This window comes from Culex pipiens, chromosome 3 (genome assembly GCF_016801865.2).
Source record: "Culex pipiens pallens isolate TS chromosome 3, TS_CPP_V2, whole genome shotgun sequence".
Lineage (NCBI taxonomy): Eukaryota > Metazoa > Arthropoda > Insecta > Diptera > Culicidae > Culex > Culex pipiens.
Window position 1 is genome coordinate 37277199 of NC_068939.1, and position 22272 is coordinate 37299470.

The 22272-nt window shown below is 34.6% G+C and overlaps 2 protein-coding genes across 4 annotated transcripts in view; one reads left to right on the forward strand and one right to left on the reverse strand.

The window, feature by feature from the left end:
• LOC120415813 (uncharacterized) overlaps positions 1-22272 on the forward strand; it is a 251245-nt gene that overhangs the window by 188503 nt on the left and 40470 nt on the right. For all 3 annotated transcript variants that reach the window (XM_052711223.1, XM_052711221.1, XM_052711222.1), the window contains one exon: positions 9912-9940. The gene's annotated coding sequence lies outside the window, so the exon portion shown is untranslated. The remainder of the gene's footprint in view (positions 1-9911; positions 9941-22272) is intronic.
• LOC120415810 (HIV Tat-specific factor 1) overlaps positions 1-22272 on the reverse strand; it is a 169934-nt gene that overhangs the window by 64475 nt on the left and 83187 nt on the right. The gene's annotated exons all lie outside the window — the stretch shown is intronic.

The following is a 22272-nucleotide window of genomic DNA, read 5'->3' on the forward strand; positions in this document are numbered from 1 at the left end:
GAAACTTTCCGTAAACGGGGATGGCGAAGGAGAAAGAAAAAACTCACCTTTGCATTTCCAATATATGCTAATGGAAATCGCAAATTGGGCGACACTTGTTATGACGCCGAAATGTGCTAAATTCTGACAGGTTGTTGCTTTTTGTCACATGACCATAAATTGAAAATATCTGCTTAGTGTGTCATCCTTCGAACTTGGGTTCAGTCTAGGTAACGAGATCCAATCAATCTGGTTGGGGATCGGATCCAGCTTAGTCAGACTGTGTATTTTCGACATTGAGTAATGATTAATTTATTTGCATAAGATGTGCATATTGAACGACTTAGTAGAGCTTACATAAATGACTGCATCTGACACTGAATAGGGATACCCTTACGATGATTAATCTTTGTATGCAGCATCTGCTGGATTATTTGCATTGATTTTGAATAGAATTCAGCTTCATTACATCAATATTTATTCAAATCTAAATTCCAAATCATGATGTCATGTTTAAGATTAATTTTAACAGCAATTTTCATCAATTCTAACCTAGAAATTCGTGCTGTCCGGTATCTTCTTCGAAACCCAATTTGCGTGTCGCTCATTAAATCGACCACCACCGCTTCCAATTTCGATAATTTGGCTTCCAGTTTAAATTAATCAAATTACCGTAAAAAAAAGAAAGAAAACAACCTTGAATTCGGGAAGCTGGGCGTGGAAGAAATCAAAGTCCGACGATTATTTCGTTCATTATTCATTCTATCCATCGCAGCCAAACACAGCTGTTTCTCCCTCCGAAGCATTCCGGAACGTCTAACGACGATGCTGTTGGTGTAGGTTTGTTTTTTTTTCGAGCAGCAATTTCCTATCGATTTTCCCAATCCCCAACGCCACGCACGTGTGTGTGTGTGTGGAAAGTTGTCGATACATAAATGATTATGACCGTGCTCAACTTTCTTCACGAGATGGTCCTCGTCGTTGTCCAAGATGACAGCTCGTTTGAAGAAGTCGTCTTCGTTGGCGCCCTCTATTTCGATCCGGGAGTTGATGTTGATGGCGTGTGTAATTCGACGTTGTCAAGCATCGGGAGACAACACCGGAGGTCGAATGGGCGATGTAATAATCATAATAATCGTTATAACTCATGGTTTCGAATTTTTATCGAGGTTTTATCGAGTAGAGAAACACGATGTTAACATAGAACGGTGACGTTATACGGAAGCTTCGTTGCTGGGACACAGTAACACTCAAAACTCGAAGAAATGATACAATTTTGAAATCAATTTTAGAACAGTACAATCGGAAACCTGACTCACGCAACATTTCCTTAACGGATTGCCACCCTTTCCAAGTAGAACCCACGGCTTCAGACTGCTTCCAGCCAAAACGCGAACATCGTTGGCCGCCGGTCTTCCCATGTACCAGCATAAAATTGATTTATGTCCCACCAGTGAGGAGCATTGATTGGTCTGTTGTGCTCCAGACAAAATATATGTGTAACAGAAGAGGTGTACAACGCCACCACCACGACTTGAGAGCTGGTCATAATAATAATCACTTGGTTTTGGTTTGGTTCAGTTTGTTTTTGGTGAGAGAATTTCTTTTTTCCCCACCCCTCCAAGAGGATGGTGTCGTGTGATGATTTGAGTGAGGTTATGTTTTCGGTCATAAATTTTTCGTTTTGAGGCGAATCCGGGGTCCACTCCAGCGGAGTCCAGGGAGTTTGTTACAGTGGTTGAAACAAGAAAACCTAGAACACGAGCCGCGGAGCTCATTTCGATAATTGAACTCTTCCGTTCTGGCCGTTTTAAGGTCGAACGCCACGCCATGTATAACCGGGAGGCAACATTCGTGTAATGTTGCACGATTGATTTATTACCGAGAGACCTACACGATGGAGGTTGGCACGGTTGGTTTGTATTTAACCGAATAGCTGACGACGATTTGGAGGGATTTCGAAATTATGTGGTTAGGACAATATTGCGATTTGAAAATTCTTAATGTTAAAATCTATAACTCTATCAACGTTCAGAGAAAACCAATGATCAACAACTGAATCTGATATGGAATAGTTTACGGATTCTAGATCTTAAGTATAATTCAGGTATTACATACAACTATAATAGCAGGGTGACCACTAGAATCCTTTTTTCAAATTCCCTCTTTACCAGAAAATCAAATTATAAGAATGCTGATTTCTGACAAATAATTTAAAAGAATTATTATAGAATAACTATTAACAATTTTCGTAAAAACAGAAACTTAACAACAAATTCCTAAAAAAAATAGTTCAAAAATGGAACCACTCATTGTTTTGATTCAGAGTAGAAACATAAACAATTAGTCTTGGAAAAATAACCGAAAGCTTCACAATATTTATAATATCAATGTTTATTTTTTAAATTGGCAAACGTATAGTTTTTTGATACTTCTATCACTTGGAATTGCCAAAAAGTAAAAGTTAATAACTGAATATCAAGCTTTATCTAAAGTAATTTATCCATACTCACAAAATTTTTAAGGGAAACAATTATGAAAAAAATTGAAAAAAAATTACAGGATTGTTACGATCGCGCCGTCCCAAACCACAATCCGCGCCACATTTCGAAAAATAATTTCGCACACCAAGCATGCAACAAAGTTTCATAATATTTTTTTAATTAGATAACAAAGAAAATATTGCAGAACTAAAACCAAACTCATTTTATGCTCAAGGGCTCCGTCGGAAGGAACGCAAAAATCACAAACGTTTAAATAATGTTGTATTCAATAAATACGATTTTAAATTGAGAATAGCCTCGTGAGGCCGAATCTCAGAACGCCGAATCTTGAAACGTCGAAAATTATATGGACAAATTTATTTTTGCTAGGATGAAGTAAACCAGAGGGAAAAGCCATGACAGTTTTGGCTGAAAAAGGATTTAAAAAAAAATATGTTGAAAAAGGGTCCTAAAGCCCTACGTCAATTTTTATGTACAACGGTGAAAAAGCCCGCTTAAAAATCTGATTACTTTTATTCATTTTAAATATTTTAATGCAAAAACATAAATTGACAAGACAACATTTTTTCGATTGATCAAGCTATTTGTTTTAAATTGAATTAAAAATCAATTTTAAATACTTTGTGGTTGTCATTATCCTCAGAAAAATAAGCTTTATCTTTATGAACAATAATATCACAAATTTAAGCTTAATTTCAGGACCCAATTTTGATAGAAAAAATAAATAAAATTTAAATTAAATAATTAAAGGTAAATAAAAATCATAAAATTGTTTTAAAAAAATCATAAATCTAAGGATTTGATAATTTAGATGCATTTCGTACTTGAAGATCCTCAAAACACGAAATTTGTATCAATTCTTCTCAAAATTTTGTCTAATCGAAATATAACTTCGAAAATGCTTTAAAGTTATCAGATTTTCTGTAATCTATGATGGTCACATTTCAGAATTTATGAGTTCTGCGGTTTTTTTTTTAATTGTGCAGTTCTTTTTTTAAAAGGTCCAGATTGTGTTAGAGAATTTGAGAACTAATTTTTTTTTCTGAAATTGATTCTGACTTTCAAGAATTTTATTTTCCTGATCCGTGAAATCCTGATTTTTTTGAGTTTTGAATTTTAATTTTTTTAATTTAAGATTTCGTAATTTTGGATTTTTTTTTTAATTTTTGAATATTCAAAAATCTGAATGTTCGAATTTTTGTATTGAACAGTTATAAAAATAAAAAAGTTTTGATTTTTTGAAATTTTGAATGTTGGAGCTTTTATCTTTGAATAATTTGTTATTTTTTTTTCCCAAGAATGTAATTTTGAAAAAATGTCTTTTTACGGGTTAAATCCCATCTAAAATCAAAGGCGGAAAGCCAGTTTCTGTTACGTCCAATCGAGCTCATATCTAGAATTTGACCACAGTAAGCCCACCGGAGTATGCATCATTTTTATCATTCGAATGTCTTTATTTTGGGAAAAGCTTGAAATATCTTCTTGAAGATTATTTTGACGTTTCTTATTTAGAAACTACAAACAAACATTTTCAGAACAAAATTCAATTTTGTTTCAGGAAATCGAAGTTTTTGCACAAAAAAAAAACTGTCGTAATTCATGATTCGATTTATTTTTTATTTGGAGGTAATTCTATCTCTCTCAATTTTTTTATTAGTCAAAATTGCCATCTGCGCAAAGTTTGCCAGAAAATCCGCGTCAAATCCGCGCGAAATGCGCCATCCATAACAACCCTGTAATTAAAAAATATTTACCCCAAAAAACATGGCCAAACTCAAGTTGGTTTTTTTTTCTTCAAATATTATTAACTTTGTTGCTGTTTAAAGTTAGATGTTACCTCTTGTGTGATAAAAAAAATTAAAAGAAAACTTATGATTCATAAAATAATTATAAACATATGTGTCAAATGCATCCAAGTTTTATTAGGATTTTAATATCTTAAATAGCTTTTTGATTCTCAAATAGATTGAAATAGTGAAGGAACCTTAAATTTTAAGTAAGTTACTAAAGAAAAATTGAGTGAATTTAAATTAAAAACTGTACTAAATGTTACAAAATTATTCAAACGAGTATGCTTGAGATTCCCGACTTTCCCCGAATTTCTGACGATTTTTTTTGCGAATCCTCGACTTTTTCCTGACTTTCCCGATTGCCCAACTTGGTCACCCTGTAACTATAAGATTTTGTGATCCAGAAACATTGAAAACTCAAGATTGGTTCAACAGATTCAACTAACTCGTTAAATCTCGTAACTACCCTCCAGCATCACGTCCCGAAACCATCCCCGTGACCGTTTCCGTCAACATATCCATACGGTGCTAAGTGAGTCGCACACGTACTGCGAGAGAGCTCATACCCTGGCAAGTTCTACTGGGTAGACGCCAACGTCTCCGTTATGCCGTCATCGTCCCCAAATAACGCAAAATTCCCAGCCCAGCCAGTGATCCAATTAAGGTATAATCTGGCTTCTTATCTTAATTACCCTCAACAGCCGGGGCTTCACGAGCTTCATACGAGATTTGGTAGCACCGCCAACTTGGTAGTGCTTCGCACCAAGAGATTGCTATCTTAGCGGGGAACGCAAATCTCTCTCGTGAATCAGATCCAAGCTTGGCGACCCTGAAAAGGCGTCGTCGTCGTCGCAACTGATTAGCACAGTGCAAACATCGTTGGCAACTTCAACAAACTTTCGGCCAACTACGTGTCGGTGCTTAACGTAGGGAGTCAACTGCTGATCCGATAGGCGATTTGGGATTTCGGGGCAGATTTTGTCCCCGGAACTTGTTGACGCGAGAATTCGCCGCGGTCACGAGTCCGATTCCAGTGGGAAGAACTTGTTCACAACTTGGTCTTAATCGTTCGAGGAGTCCGGCTTGGGATTACGTATATCGAGAACGTGCCCGCTCGGCACGGATCACCATTAGACCGTGAAGAAGCTCGGTTGAGCATCGACGGTAGATTCTTGAGCGTGTTCTTTTCTCACCGCTGGAGAGTGGATTAGTTCCAACGGTTCGTATCGAGTTGGCTGCAACGTTTCGTTGAGGAGTGAGTTTTTTTGCGGGAAGTCGCAAAAAATTTCACACTTTTTCGGGCATTAGGAAGTTTGGGTGTGGCAAGAAGCACTATAGCTTTTTGGAGGGTGTTACCGTCAGAGAAATGAGTTATTTCTTTTTTTCTTGCTTTTAAGAGCGAGGGGAAGTGCTTTTCGGGATAAATATTACGTAAGCAGATTTTTTTTATTGCCGGACATTGAAATAGCCATTTAACTGCTTTTTGCAATCTTGGTTAAAAATGTTTTTTAAAATGCAAAATTTACTCAAATTTTCTCGGAATCTCTAAAACAAAAAGTATAAAATACGAGAAAAAATAACGCAAAATCCAACTGCTGCTTAGTGAATGAATCATGTTGAATAATGGCAACAGGAGATTAGGTTTTTCGTGATTTATGTTTTTTTGCTTGAAACTTCTACAATATTGAGCAAGAAGGCGTTTCTCTGAAACGCAGAGTTTTTGATATTGGCTCAGAAGGTTTTCTGATTATCTCAAAATGCATTTTCTTTGAAATGTCTAAATTGTACAGTTTATATAAGTTTACTAAGAAAAGTCGGAAGTAACTTCTTAAAATAGCAGTATCTAATAAACTACATCAACAAACTTACAGAAACTTGTCCCAAAAATACTTGACAGTCACCAGAAGCTTAAACCATCATTATCTCGAAAGGCATATTTTTTAAAATGCTGAAATTGTACAAAAAATACAAATTTTCTTAGAAATGTCTGAAACAACATTTTAAAAGGGCCACAGCTCTCGAAAACTACACTAGCGAACGTTTTCATTTTTTGTTCCGAGGTGTGCTCTGGTTTAAGGAATCCATGGACACCAAAATCTCGGATTTCCTTTTTTTCATTAAAACAGTATTTTGAGCACACAGTAAAAAAACGTATATAATTGGAAGCTGTAATTTTGGACGGTTGAATATTACCTCTTTTATGATGTAATTTTACCACAATTTAGATTTAGACACCAGAAAAGGGGTAAAATTACACATTGTTTCTGTCATAAAAAATGTACTCCTTCCCAGGTGCAATATTACCAGGATTTTTTTTGCTGTGCACCGTGCGTATATTTTTGATTTTGCCATTAGGGAAGTCTAAGCAAAAATAGGGTGGCACATACCAAAATTTGAATTATTCAAATGAAAGGCAAAAACAATCTTTAAAAAATATATTTCTCAGACGCAAATGAAAGCAGCTTCCAAGGAAAATAGTATGAGCACTTAAAAATCTCGTCCATCATCAGGATTCCGAGATGAAACTTTTTGAAAATGAAAACATAGTTCTTTTTTTTGCAAAATGACCAAAGCTTTTAAAATAATAAATGTTTGAAAAGATGTTTCTTTGCTTGGAAATACCTATTACTTTAATTTTAAGCGATGGCCATTTTTCTCAATAAATTATTTTTTGCGATTGTTTTCTAAAATCTGTATCTCGAAATCTTTATCTAGGTTGATTGGCCCTTCAACACATTTTCCTCAATTTATAATTTGCAAAATGACGAGAAAGAATGACTTTAAAAAATGATTTTGCAATTTTTGGAAAAAAAATAATTTGTGGTTCCACTCTAACTGAGATATGACCACCCTAATAAAAATTCTGGTTTGATTGCTTGGGACAAGGAACCTCCTGACAAATTTAGGGTATTTTTTTTTATTTTAAAGTTTATCGGAATTGCTTAAAAATATTGATTTTATTTTAAAATTAAGTTGAATTCAAAAATTATAAAGAGTTGAAGGAAAGATTTGAGAACTTTTTGAGCAACCAAAACCGGAATGGATTTTATTTATATATTTTTTAATTTGATTAAAAATTTGTGTAAAGTTCCATACAAATTTGGCAACTGTCCATAAAAAATGGTACGTAAATATTCGAAAATTTGGATTTTTTGATGAAATTTCTGATCGATTTGATGTTATCGGTAATGAGGAAAATTAATTAAAATAAATAGATACACGAAATTTTTTTTTAAGATTTTTGAATTGATTATTTTGCACAAAAATCAATTCCCTAAAATCCGTAAATTTTTATTTTTGAATTTTTTTTATTTGTTTTAGGGAACAACAACCGCAACTTTTGAGCCATAGTTTTTTGAAAAAGAAAATCTAAATCAAAACATTTTTTGACTTCAGTTTTTTATAGGGCGTCCAAATTTCCCGGGTTTTGAATTTCCCGGGAAACGGGAAAAATATTTTTGGAATCCCGGGATTTTTTTGAAACAGTCATAAAATCTATGTTTTCATTATATTTGTTTTGTTTTTCAACCTTAAAATCATAGAATTAGCTCAATCGTATTAATTGGTGATAATCTACACTTCAATCTAAACAAGGACGACAGTTTTTAAATAGCTTAAATGAAATTAAAATAAGTTTATTTTTGTTCTTTGTTGTGCTTTGGATTATAAATGAACTACAATGTGATTCAAATCAAATAAGTCTTATATAAATATATTTCTTTTTTATATGACATGACCAGAAAAGCTTGAAAAATTTCTTTAAAAATATCTTTTAAAAAACAAGAGGCGACAACAAATAAAATGACACCAGTCAATGTAAAATTTTAGATAAGTTTTGAATTTCATGTTTAATATAATAAAACAAGTGGCAACATGAAGATTTTTTCAGCACGATTCGTACATTTATCGGAAAAATCTCGATTACTTTTTCAAAATGTCGTATGTACATAGGAAACTCTTGGCGCATTGGTTGTTTTGAAGAAGTAATCTAGAAGTAAGACAAGTGCTGGAAAAAACCAGTTTTACAACAAGTTGCTTACAACATTTTTGCAATCCCAAATTATTATTTTTTTTTTAAATATAAAATCAAAAATATACGTAGATCTTTTAAAAATATATAAAATCAAATAGAAAATATTCAATGTGCTAGGCATTTTGCAGATCGGTAAACTAAAATTTTAACAGTTTTCCCTAATAAACCAAATTAATGCTGATATATGCCGAATAAAAATTATAATGCTTTAAAATTATTATCGATTATAAGGTAATTCAACTGTTCATCTATTTCCACAACCAAACCTGAATTTCCAGACCAAAATTTGTTTTTTTTTTTAAATTTCGGGAATTCCCGGGACAAATTGTTAAAAATCCCGGGATTCGGGAATTCCCGGTTTTGGAAAAATCCCGAGAATTTTGTCCCGGGAATTCTCGGGATGGACGCACTAGTTTTTTATGTAAAATCAAATTTGCAATCAAAAAGTACTTTACTTATTTTTTAATAATATTAATAATTTATTTCGTTTTTAGATTTTTTCAAATGGTGTCCATGATTGACCATCCCTGAAAATATTTGTTTAAAAAAGTCCAAAAATTTCCGATAAAATTTCCTAAGAGGCATTGAAGATTGAACCTCTGGTTGCTGAAATACAGCATATAAAAGAACAAGAAACAAGGAAAAAGTTTTTTAACACTGGAACGCCCAACGCATGTCCAACTTACACGGACGCCCAAGCCTCCCAAAAAAGGTGGAACGGTAACTTCAACTCGCTGGTTCTCGGGCATTACTCAACCAATCGGGACGATTCTTGTTTCCAGTAATTTGTAAGAATGTCTAGATGATCCTAAAATTTTGCAGAACTTGATTTGATCAAATCTGTAATTTCTGCGATCGAAAACATCGTTCCACCTTTTTTTAAATAACTGCCTCCGCGGAATTTTTGGCGAATTTTTTTTTACACGCGAAAAATAAAGTTGGAACGATGTTTTTGATCGCAAAAATTACAGATTTGATCAAATTAAGTTCTGCAAAGTTCTAGAATCATCTAGACATTCTAACAAATCACTGGAAAGAAGAATCATCTTGATTGGTTGAGTTATGCCCGAGAACCAGCGAGTTGAAGTTACCGTTCCAACTTTTTTGGAGCCTTGGGCGTTGGAATGTTAAGACTCACCCAAACATTCCCTTATTTTCAATGCCAACATCTCAGCAACTCCAATGATCCAATTTTCGCTCAACCAAACCACAATTTTCAATGTTGAAAAATAAAATATTTGAAAAATTATATGATAATTTTGAAAAAAAAATATGTTGAAAATTTTGGAATCAAGACTAATTTTTCAAAGGGGCCAAATATCCAATATAAGGCCCATTGCATGTATTGAAATGAATTGGCGGAGTCACATAAAACAAGTCAAACTTTAAATTTAATTTTAAGAGATCTTTTTCCAATAAAGTTTTAAACTCGTAAAAAATATTTTTGGCGAAATTGTTCATCAATCTTAAAATTTTGACAATCTTTCGATAAGGAACACAGTCATCAACCTTTTTTTTAATGATAAAAGAATCACATGGCTTTTCATTTCTGTCCAATCCAGCAATATAATAAAACTAATAAAGCATATTTTTCTCTAATTACAGAGCTCAACAAACGCGCATTAGTTCGATTTGTAAGTATATAATATAGAAAATAAATAACACTTAATATGTAATACATTGAATTAGGATAAATGAAAATCTTGAAAGAAATAGATTTTTTTCTAAAAAAAAAACAGCACAAATGTCAAACAAACGCTTTAAACGAAATTTTTTTTTTTCAATCCAGGAAACTAATTTTAATGAAGTGTAAAATCAGTTTTGATTTTCGATTCTATTTTTCACACGCAGCAATCTTGCGAGTTACTCCAACCCATTTTTTTATATCTCACACTTTGTAGTCAACAAATCCGTGACTAATGTGCGCTAATAATAGAGTCATCCACGTTTCCGGTTGAAACCCGAAACTATCTAATTCGCAGAACCCACCGAAAAGGGCATCCCGCGATGAATCGATCCCTCTGTTTTCCAAAAATACTTCCAAAACCTTCACAATCGCCAAACCGATAAACAAGACCCAACAAACAATACACTGTAGTCAGTGTTTGTGGGTGATTCAAAGTAGGCTGTTTAGAATTTCGCTGACTCCGGGAGAAGTGCCCTAGCTGGCGCCCTAGCCTAGACACATCATCACACCACGGCCTCTCTGGACGGACACGTGAGTGTAAACAGTGTTCGATAGGCCGACGGTTTTTGTTGATGTGGGTCAGGCACACGCATATTTCACAGAACGTCGCCGCCCTCCAAGGTTTGCTGGAAATGATAGGTTGGAAGCAATCAATGCTTCTCATGATGAAATTTGAAGAAATCAAAAATTTAGATGGTTTACAAAGTTGTCTATCAATTAATGGCTAATGTGTGCCAACCTTCACGTTTAGAGTCTTGCTCGCACTAGACGTAGACATGCCGTAGGTCGTGGAAATCGTAATGCCAATCTCCACTGCCAATATGTATCACGTTACACTGGAGCTGGAGATTATTGCGAAATCCGCGAGCAAGTGCGTGTCAAATGACGGCGTTGGCGGACCCCTCGAGTAGTATAGAATCGCTCAATTTGATATACCCGCGCGTTCAACGAACTCCACACCGCGCGGTCTGGCTTTCCGCGAAGCGAATCGTTCTACCAATTCCTCATCCATCAACTTCAAACCATCACAGCGATGGACCCCTCGACGCCTTCTAATGCATCGAACGCGTACGCACTTCTAGTCGAACGTGGCAAAAAAGGGCGGAAATTGGCACAAATCAGCACTTTCTTCAATCATCGAAGGCCCCCTGCCCTCCAGATCTCGGTCAATCACGCATTAAGAAACACCCGAGGGGTCCAGCAATCGCTGGTCCAGAATGACACGTTGTGATTAGAGGGAGAGGAGGAGAAAAGTGGAATGATTTAGCACATATTTGCGGGCGATCGCGTGAATCTAGAACCCGTTGTTTAAGGGTAATATACAGAAAGACACAAGAAGAAGTGTTGTGAGGAAATGGACGCAAAAAAATCGCACACATTTAATAACCCCGAGGAGGTGGACTGCCCCTTTGGCAGGGTTCGGATAGGTGGTGCGTGGCATAGAAATAACAGTTCGACGGGTTTTAGAAATGATGGGGCGAAGAAAAAGGGAAGTCAAACAGAGTACAGTTGGACTGAAGTAATTTGATATCATTGGTATAAAAAAAACAAATATTATCAACTTTGATTTTTTTTAAATAAGGGGTATTTTATATCTGTTGAGCAATTCTCTGAGATTTCGGTCATTCGATTTTTTCTGTATTTTTTAATCTGGGGCATAATATTGAATGTTTGGTCTTTTTGAAATGTTAGCCTTGATTTGAAATTTATAAAAATATTTTTTTCGAAAAGATCGGAAAATTTCATGAATGTTTCATATTTTAACTAGAGATGGGCAAAATCGCTCTTTTTTAGGAGCCGCTCATTTTCGTTCGCTCATTAAAAAGAGCCGCTCTTTTGAACGGCTCTTTCGCTCTTTTTCAATATTTGGATGAAAAGGTTTTTTTAAGAATCGTGTGATTTTATTAGTTATTTCACATTGGACTTTTATAAATTATTTGATAAAAAAATTAAACTGAAAACGAGAAGATGCCCTTGAAAAACATACGTCATGGTGGTCTCTATGTCAAGATTTCTACTCGAACCTAAAAATTCGGGTAGTTGAATGGCATCCAAACTTAAATTTAGGATGCCGGAAAAATTGCTATTAATTTTTAAAATTGTATTTATTTCTACATGAATGGAAATAATGCTAATATTTTATTTGGAGAAAATATTCTGTGAACTTTTTCTACTTTCTGATTTAATCGATAAAATCTAAATTTTTGGTAATAATTTTACAAATCAATTACTTTTGGGATTATTTTTATAAGCATTGAAATATTTGAAATTGCACTTCCAATTCTCAAAAACAAATTTAATACTATTTTTTTTTGAAATTCAATAAATTATATTTATATCAAAAATCATGCCATATTGAAACAGTTCTTTCAAAAGACCGGAGTATAAAAAGAACCGCGGTTCTTTTTTTGTGAGCCACGGCTCGTTCGCTCTTTTCAGTGAACCGGCTCTTTGAGCGGCTCGCTCTTTTTTTGCCCACCCCTAATTTTAACATTCTGAATCGGACCATAAGTTGCTGACATATCGACATTGGAAAATGGTGGGTTGTTTGGGTGAGACAAAGAAAACTTCAATTTTCTTGTTTTTAAACCTTTGCATGGCAATATCTCAGCAACTATGGTTCGTATCAACAAAGTCCGAAATAGCAAAATAAAGATAATTTTCTCAGCTTTTCAACAATATTTTTTTCAAAAGTGGGCAAACATGGGCACTATTTTTAAAAAATCAATAACTGCGACTATTTTGAAAAAAGTTACATAAAAATGGCTATAACTTGAAAACGGTGCACTTTATCAAAATTTCACTAGAGTACTTTTTGATTGCAAATTTGATTTTACATCGAAAAATGAAATTGAAAAGTTTTTGCGACCAATATTTCGATTTTCTGAAAAAAAAATGTATTGATTCAAAAAATCAAAACTCGGTCAAAGATTTTTTGCCCATCCTGGAAATTTCTGAAAAGTTGGCATTTGATGTCCTCTAAAACATTTATAAAAAAATAGTGTTTTTTTGCAAATCAAGTTTTAGTGACATAAAGTGAAATTAAAAATCACCTATTTTTTTTACCGTGTATCATTTTTTTAAGTTTAGTCCATATCCATACCTACAACTTTGCCGAAGACACCAAATCGATCAGAAAATTCCTTCAAAAGATACAGATTTTTGAATTTTCATATATCAGTTTTGTATGGACAGCTGCCAAATTTGTATGAAAAATTATATGGACAAACTAATGATGCAAAATGGCTTCAGCCGGATTAAAAAATACAAAAATTAAAATTAAAGAAAAAAGACCGATTCCGTAGAGAACTGCTCTGTTGAGTACGATTATTTACAGTTGACTTTTTTTTGTATTGAATATTTTTCCAGTCATTCAGGTCATAAAACAGTGCTATGAAAATATTCGAAAATTGGTATCATGAGAAAGGATTTTCTGATCGATTTGGTGTCTTCGGAAAAAATGTAGATTATTTTTAAAACTCTTCAGAAAAAAATAGCAACACGAAAAAAAAACCTTCTTCTTATACTTTTGATTTAGTACTGAACGATATATTCCCAAAATACGTATACTGTATTTTTTTGTTTTATTTTTATATGGTACCACCAGAGGCAGGACTTTTTTTTTTCTTAATATGATTTTTAGAGTTTTTAAATCGACTTTATTCGCAATTGAATACGGCTTATTTATTTGTTTATTTTGTTTTTGAAAGGTGTACGTTTTTCAAGTTCTTGGATCAAAATTTTGTTAATTTTTTGAAGTAGAAAAAATTCAATACATTTTTCTTGTAAAACTTAGTTCAAAGTATAAAAGCAGTGAAATAGTATCTCGGAAACAATTGCTTCGATTTCCAATGTTAAACAAAAAAATTATGTTACTGATTCAGCACTTAAAAAAATACATAATAAATAAAGCATAGCATTTGAGAAGAACAAAAAACACACATACTGAAAATTTTAAAATTTTTGGCTGATTTTCAAAATTTAGATAATAATTGAAACAAGCAAAAAATGTCACAAATGTCACCAATAGAATTCGAAACAATATTTTCGATATCTTGAAAAAAATTTAAGAAAAACTTTTATTTTAAAAATTTTAAACTTTGTAAAACCTAAATATTTTTCAAATATTAAAAATATTAAGTCATTTTCTATTGCAAAACAACAAGCTACAAGCAAATGATGGTCAAAATACTAAAATGATTGTATTCTTTATTACAATTAGAAAATCATTATGTTTTTTCAGGTTCAAGTAGAAACTTGCAATACAGACCACAAAACACCTGGGATTCGTTGAAGTGGATGGTTTGTTGTATTTTTTTTTTTTTTTCATTGTGCAACATCACAACATTCTTACAATTTACAATTAACGAAACAAAAATTTTGAAATATTATCTAACTCTCTACAACCCAAGCCCGCTCAAGAGGGGTTTCGATCGAAAAATTCGCAAAAAAAAACAATTTTCAACCAATTTTCGATCTTTAAAAACATTTGAAAGAAGAACTCTAATTTTAGGGTTGGAAGTTTGACTTGTTTTATGTGACTTAGCCAATGTTTTTAAAAGTGTAATTATTTCTGAGGTCAACTTTGGTTGTGTTTTTCACTATTATTTTCGTTATCATGTATAAAATAAGTATGCAGAAATTTTTGTGTTGTCCTAGTCTATGCCTCTTAGCATTTAAAAAAAATCAATGATAATGATTTGATTCTAGTGTAAAAACTGTGAAAAAAAAATGCAAAAACATTAAAAGTGGATGTAAAAACAATAAACATGAAAAAACTAGATAGACAAAAGATAATGATAGGAGGTGGTAGTATTAGGCACATACTATCAGAAACAAAAATAAACTGAACATGATAAATGCAAATATAAATACTAAAAATAATCAAGAAAAACATAAAACAATAGAAGTAAAGTTTTTCGTAGAACAAAAGTTGCTCAAAATGACCTCCTGAAAACGGAAAAAATAGCAATATTTGTAAAAAAAAATGGACAGTAGAGGGTTAAGAATGAAAAAATAATTTGGGAAGTCTTTTAAAGGTCCAATAACATTTTGGATTTTTTCTTCAAGAGTGTTTTTTATTACTTCTGGCGGATTCAAAACTCCCTAAAAAACATTTAAAAACTCCATATTTGTTTTTAAGAAGCACTGAAAAGACTTTATTTAGTATGTTCGGTCAAAATCTGGAACATTTTTTTTATCAAATAATCTCAAATTTTCTCCACATTTCTTACGTTTCTTTAACATGTCAAGAATTCAGCATGAATGTTCATCAGCATGAATCATTCATCTTTGTTGTGCTTTTCAAATCATATTACATTTATGCCTTAAAATACCAGACTTATCATCTATATAGTATTTTTTTTTTTTTCAAAAAGATCTAATGAACAAAATGTTAATGTTAAATAAAATTTTGTTAATTTAAATAACTAAAAAAATAATCTAGATTTTTTTTACATACATTTAGTAATTTTCAAGAGACAATAAAAATCAGATGTTGATAAGATCTTGAAAGCATGAACCAAACTTTCAGTATAGCTCACTCAATGAGCTAAACTTGTCTTATTATGTAAAATGTTACGTTTGATTACAATTTCTTATATCAAGATTGAAAATTATTTTTTAATAAACAAACAAGAATTTGTTTAAAAAATGCAAAGACCTGGAAAAATGCCATTTTTATTTTTTAACATTTTTAAGTATTTTTTTGTAATTCTTGAATCCTTGAAAAAGTTATGTTTAGTCCTTTAAAAGTTGAGGAATGCGTGTAGTATCCGAAATCTGGAATCGTTTTGACATTTGCGGATCCCAAAATCGCAAAATATCTCTCTCACCAAAACGCAGTTGTGAATATCAATACGATACGATTCGAGGAATTCCACATTTCAAAATAAACAAACATGGATAACAGTTCCTGATTCCAGCGAAAAAAATCCCACACACATGACCTCATATTGAACGCATCCAACTGGACCAATTTCTCCTAGTTCAGCATCCCAATTCGTTCGAGGAAAAACTTGCTCGTAAACTGAAGGCACGCAGCATCCCGAAATATCTCGTCCGTCAGCACAATCAATTATTCAGAAGTGAGCTGCGCTAGGTTCGGAATGCGAGTTTTTTTTTGGTGTGTGTTTTCGATCGTATGTAAATATGCAAAACTGGAAAGAGCTTCGTAATCAAATTTCGGGATAAAGGTCATGCAAGCTGCTAAATGTTTGGAGCAGCGATTCCCAGAAGGTTGGACCAAATCTGAGTCATCCGCATGCTTCTGCATTTGACCAAAACAAAAACCACTTCTTCAAAGCCAACAGTGCAACGACTTCGGAAATGCAATAAAACTATCATAAATATAAATTAAAACCCGTAATCCGTGCCCACGGTCGGTTAGTGCTGCTGGTCAGACACTGCATCTTCACGGCGTTCTTCAGTGATTTAATTCCCAACTTGCCAGAAGCCAAAAGCAGTCCCAAGCGAAACGCATTGACAGGATAATTGATGTAATTGTCGTTTTGTTGGCGGTGGCGACGAGACCTGCACTTATCGCATTACTTTTTCTTCCGATTTGAAAAGGGGGTTTGCTGAGCTTTTGCGTTGGTTTTGTTGGGGAACATCTTTATTAAAGATGCAATTCGCCATACAGGTCATCTCAAATTAAGAGTGCTTTCCTTATGGATGCTATATAAATCTACACTTTGACAAGGCCAGCGCCGTTATTGATCTGATTACAGTTTGATCCGTACTCATAGTCACATACATTTCTAGATCTAGAAAGAAATGGTTATGATGAAGAAATCGTGATCAATAACGGCGCTGACCTTGTTAAAGTGTAGACAAAACTGAACAGATATTTCACCCAATAACTATGAAGGTAAATATCTTAGCAATATTATTTAAATTTTGAGGAATACCTCAGTCGTTGAGGTGCGACAAGCCTGTCAACGCTGCCAGCGCCTCTGGTGGCAAAATTACCTTCTACAAGACACCTTTCGCGGGGTCATCAATTATCTTGTCTACAGCTTGTCTGGCAACTGCAGGTGGTCAGACACCCTGACGAGATTCTGCACGCAAAGTTCGTAATTGGTTTGTTAACGAGAGCAGCGCATCATTAAAACTCGATTAACACATTTAGGTGCTCCAGGGTGATTGTACACGATAAGTACAGAGTTGTGAATACTTGGTTTCACTTATAATTAGAACTTTCTGATTAAAACTGGTTGTTTAGGAAAATCCCTCGTATCTCTTATCAACCTTATCGTTCAAGATAAGAATGCCGCAAATTTCAGGTTAATCAGCTGGCGATTGCCAAATGTTGTCCCACTTTGTTTTCGTAAACCGCCGAATCAACCACGATGAAGCTGTCAACCCTCACCGCGCTAGCCATCGGCGCCATCCTGGCCCTCCTGACCTCGGAAACTTCCGCCGATGTGTGCGGTCCGAACCCGCGCTGTCCGGCCGGCTACTACGACTACATGCTGCCCCACTTCGACTGCGAAAAGTTCTACCTGTGCGAGAACGGAATCGCCTGCGAGCAGAACTGCCCCGCCGGACTGCACTTTAACGCGTTCCGGCAGAGATGCGACGCTCCGGAACAGGCCTGCTGTGACATCTACCTGCCGTGCTTTCCGGAGGAGTGAGGATTTGGAGGTGTGACGATTTAATAAACTGTTTGCTGGATAACTTTTCGAGATTCGTGTTTGTGCTCTTGGGTAGTTCTGAAGTAATCCTGACCAATAACGGCGCCTACCTTGTCAAAGTGTAGGTCTAGAAGTTTAAAGCAAGATGGGAAATAAACACACCGAAAGCTACTGTGTCTGCTTGTAATTCTAGAAGTTTTCAAAAAGATAACAACGTCCTCATACCATTAACGGCGCCGGCCTTGTCAAAGTGTAGATTTTGAAATTGTAGGGAATGTAGCAATGAATTTGGTGGATTTTTAAAGGACCAAAGATTCAGTTCTGTAAGTCGCAGATAAGAACCCACTTCCACCAGCAAGTAACTCAAACGATCAACTTTCTTATCGCACCACTAAAGGGATATCGTCATGGGAACGGACCCAAAATAGATCAAAAAGAAGGCCTACTTCCGCTAACAAAGCCACAATTCCGTCACGGTGAAGAAACTTTCCAACGTTCTTATCCCTTAAGTTCTTTGTCAAACACAACCAAAACAACACCCCTCCCCTTCCTTTGCGTAGCTGTCAACACCCCCCGCCCTCCCGTTGAAGGATTGACCGCACGCCGTGACAAAGGTCGGGTTGTCCGTCGGGATTACGGGGAATCTGGGGGCCACCCGAGGGTTGTAATCCGATGTCCGGTTTAAAAAAAAGAAACTCGAAAAAAGCGGAGCAATTCTCAGAGCTTTCGGTCATTCGATTTTTTCTGTATTTTATAATCCGGCTGAAACTTTTTTGGTGCCTTCGGTATGCCCAAAGAAGCCATTTTGCATCATTAGTTTGTCCATATAATTTTCCATACAAATTTGGCAGCTGTCCGTACAAAAATGATATGTGAAAATTCAAAAATCTGTATCTTTTGAAGGAATTTTTTGATCGATTTGGTGTCTTCGGCAAAGTTGTAGGTATGGATATGGACTACACTGAAAAAAAAATGATACACGGTAAAAAAAAAAATTGGTGATTTTTTTTTTAACTTTTTGTCACTAAAACTTGATTTGCAAACAAACACTATTTTTAATTTTTTTCATTTTTGGATATGTTTAAGAGGATATAAAATGCCAACTTTTCAGAAATTTCCAGAATGGGCAAAAAATTTTTGCCCGAGTTATGACTTTTTGAATCAATCCATTTCGTTTTTTTTTTTCAAAAAATCGAAATATTGGTCACAATTTTTTCTTCAAATTCATTTTTCGATGTAAAATTGAATTTGCAATAAAAAAATACTTCAGTGAAATTTTGATAAGGCCGATGCAAATATTTAAAAAAGTTTTTGTCCCTCGGCCCTGGCCGAGGTCAAGGGGGGGGCAAAAAAATAAAAAAATATAAAAATTTAAATAACAAGCCATAGTCTTCACATTTAAATGAAAAAAGTGTTATAAAATGCATTTTACACTAGTTCAGTTGTTTTGCAATCATTAGTTTTCAAAAAATCTAAGATCTGACAAAAACAAAAATTGTATCGAAAAAAAAGATTTTGCATCGAAAATTTTCAAAAAGTCTTAAGATTTTTTAATAAACCCAAACATGCTAAAAATGATTTTAAACGCAGGAGAATGTATTTTAATTTGATTTCAGTTGGTTGCACTTGAATTTTCATTGAAATTTTTAAGTTTATTGTAAAAATATTTTTTTTGCCCCCTGATTTTTCGGGCCAATTTTGAAGGGGGGGTGACAAAAACTTTTAAAAATATTTGTACCAGCCTAAAGTGCACCGTTTTCAAGTTATAGCTATTTTTATGTAACTTTTTTCAAAATAGTCGCAGTTATTGATTTTTTAAAAATAGTGCCCATGTTTGCCCACTTCTGAAAAAAATATTTTTAAAAAGCTGAGAAAATTCTCTATATTTTGCTTTTTCGGACTTTGTTGATACGACCCTTAGTTGCTGAGATTTTGCCATGCAAAGGTTTAAAAACAAGAAAATTGATGTTTTCTAAGTCTCACCCAAACAACGCACCATTTTCTAATGTCGATATCTCAGCAACTAATGGTCCGATTCACAATGTTAAAATATGAAACATCCGTTAAATTTTACGATCTTTTCGAAAAAAAAATTTTCAAAATTTTTAAATCAAGACTAAAATTTCAAAAAGACCAAACATTCAATATTACGCCCTTTTGATATGTTAGTCTTGATTTGAAATTTCACGACTGATTCATGTTTTAACATTGTAAATCGGACCATTAGTTGCTGAGATATCGACATTAGAAAATGGTGGATTGTGTGGGTGAGCTTAAGAAAATATCAATTTTCTTGTCACAATGGCAAAAACTCAGCAACTAAGGGTCGTATCAATAAAGTCCGAAAAAGCAAAATATAGAGAATTTTCTCAGCTTTTCAAAAATATTTTTTTCAAAAGTGGGCAATCATGGGCACTATTTTTAATAAATCAATGACTGCATCTATTTTGAAAAAAGTTACGTAAAAATGGCTATAACTTGAAAACGGTGCACTTTATCAAAATTTCACTAAAGAACTTTTTGATTGCAAATTCAATTTTACATATAAAAATGAAATTGAATTTTTTTTTGCGACCAATGTTTCGATTTTTTGAAAAAAATGTATTGATTCAAAAAATCATAACTCGGTCAAAGATTTTTTGCCCATTCTGAAAATTTCTGAAAAGTTGGCATTTGATGTCCTCTAAAACATATAAAAAAAAATGCAAATCAAGTTTAAGTGACAAAAAGTGAAATTAAAAATCACCAAAAAAAATTTTACTTTGTATATTTTTTTTCAGTGTAGTCCATATCCATACCTACAACTTTGCCGAAGACACCAAATCGATCAAAAAAATCCTTCAAAAGGTACAGATTTTTGAATTTTCACATATCATTTTTGTATGGACAGCTGCCAAATTTGTATGGAAAATTATATGGACAAACTAATGATGCAAAATGGCTTCTTTGGGCATACCGAAGGCACCAAAAAAGTTTCAGCCGGATTAAAAAATACAAAAATTGAAATTAAAGAAAAAATACCGATTCCGTAGAGAACTGCTCGGCGGAAGGATGTCGTAAAAGGTGACCGGACTCTATTAATACGGGCTTGGAAGAGAAATTCCGGCCAGGATTTGTCAAACGCAAACGATTGAGGCTGAGTGACCGTCGCATCCGGGTGGTCGTCGAGGATAAAGTCATTAAAATGATAATTTATGTTGGTCCTTTTGGGAGGGGGGTCCGGCAGAATGGCACACAGGAATTAGTGGGTTTGTGTATTCGTTTTGGGAGCATCGACCCGGAATTTGTGGTCAGGGGTTATGGTTCGCCGGAATGGCAAGATTTGCGGTTTGGTGAAGAATTGGATTGGGGAAGATGGGACTTTAAATATGTTATTGGGATGAACAACTGTCTTCTCAACTGTCCTTGGAACAAACAATTTAAAAATAGAATCAAAACTGACGTAACCTTCCCTTCGAAGTTTACGATTTCATTTCTGAAAAGTACAGCGCATTCTTGCGGCGATGGCAACCGCGAAACCATAATCCCGGCGTATCCGTTACGTCGCGGAAAATAACTTCTGCTTGCTCGGTCCCTCAAGGGCACGACGACCACCAATTGTTGGTCTCAAGTTGCCACCATTAAACTTGGGCACCGAGCCAAACTTATTTCGACCACTGAAAGGTTTGAAATTTCATGAATATTATGACGATTTAAAAATATTGCTTGTAGATTCGTTCGTAGAGTTCAATTCTTGTTCACGACAAGATTAAAAAAAATGGATTTTTTACATTCCGTGTGTGACCGGAAAGTCGGGTTTGGCATTCTTCCCCGGAAGCAACAGTGTTATATTTCATCGACGTGTACCACCGAAAAAGAAACACACAACCTCAGACGTGTAAGTCTACATACATTTGCATGTTTTGTGGGATTTTTCCGGCGGTAACCCACCAAGAATCCTCTCCCGGCAGAAGCCCATCGTCGAGGATTCTGGCATATACATATTTTTCTTCACAGCACACACATGTTTACATAAACCGACCTCGTCGTATGAATCCCACCAAAATGTTGACACTAGAGGCGGTTTCGTTAAGCGTGTGGAAAAACGGAAACTCGAAAAACTTTTTCCAACCAAGCTTTGCACAAATGTAATTTTGCGGAAGCTTTGCCTTTTCCCCGCCATTTGCATTTTCCCCTAGAAAAAAGAGATGACGTTTTGTCGTGCAGGAAGCCCAGCGGAACCGACGGGGGCAGCAGCTTCATTAAATTCACATTTATCGCACTTTAGAAGGAGTAGCAGTAGCTGCACAGCAAAAAATCCGTTGGTAAAATCGCATGCAAAAGCATGCACATTAGGGTGTTTCATCAAAAAAAAAAAAAAGTTCTCAGAATCAGGCAAACCGAGGTTCCCCTAGTAGGATACCCATAGGGACTCTCATGCCAAATGGTTGAGAATTGGCCCATTTGGTTGAGAATTAGCCTGTCCCCAGCGGTTGAAAGTTTACATGTAAATTACTATGGGATTTTTATGCTTTTCGTTCAATCGTTCCTACAGGTCTGGGGACAGCATGGATTCACTCGGAATAAAGACAGGTGTGTAGGGGATGGTCCAATGAACACATTCCAGGAGGAATTCGTGTTGTCCATTCTGTCGCCAAGGTGCGCA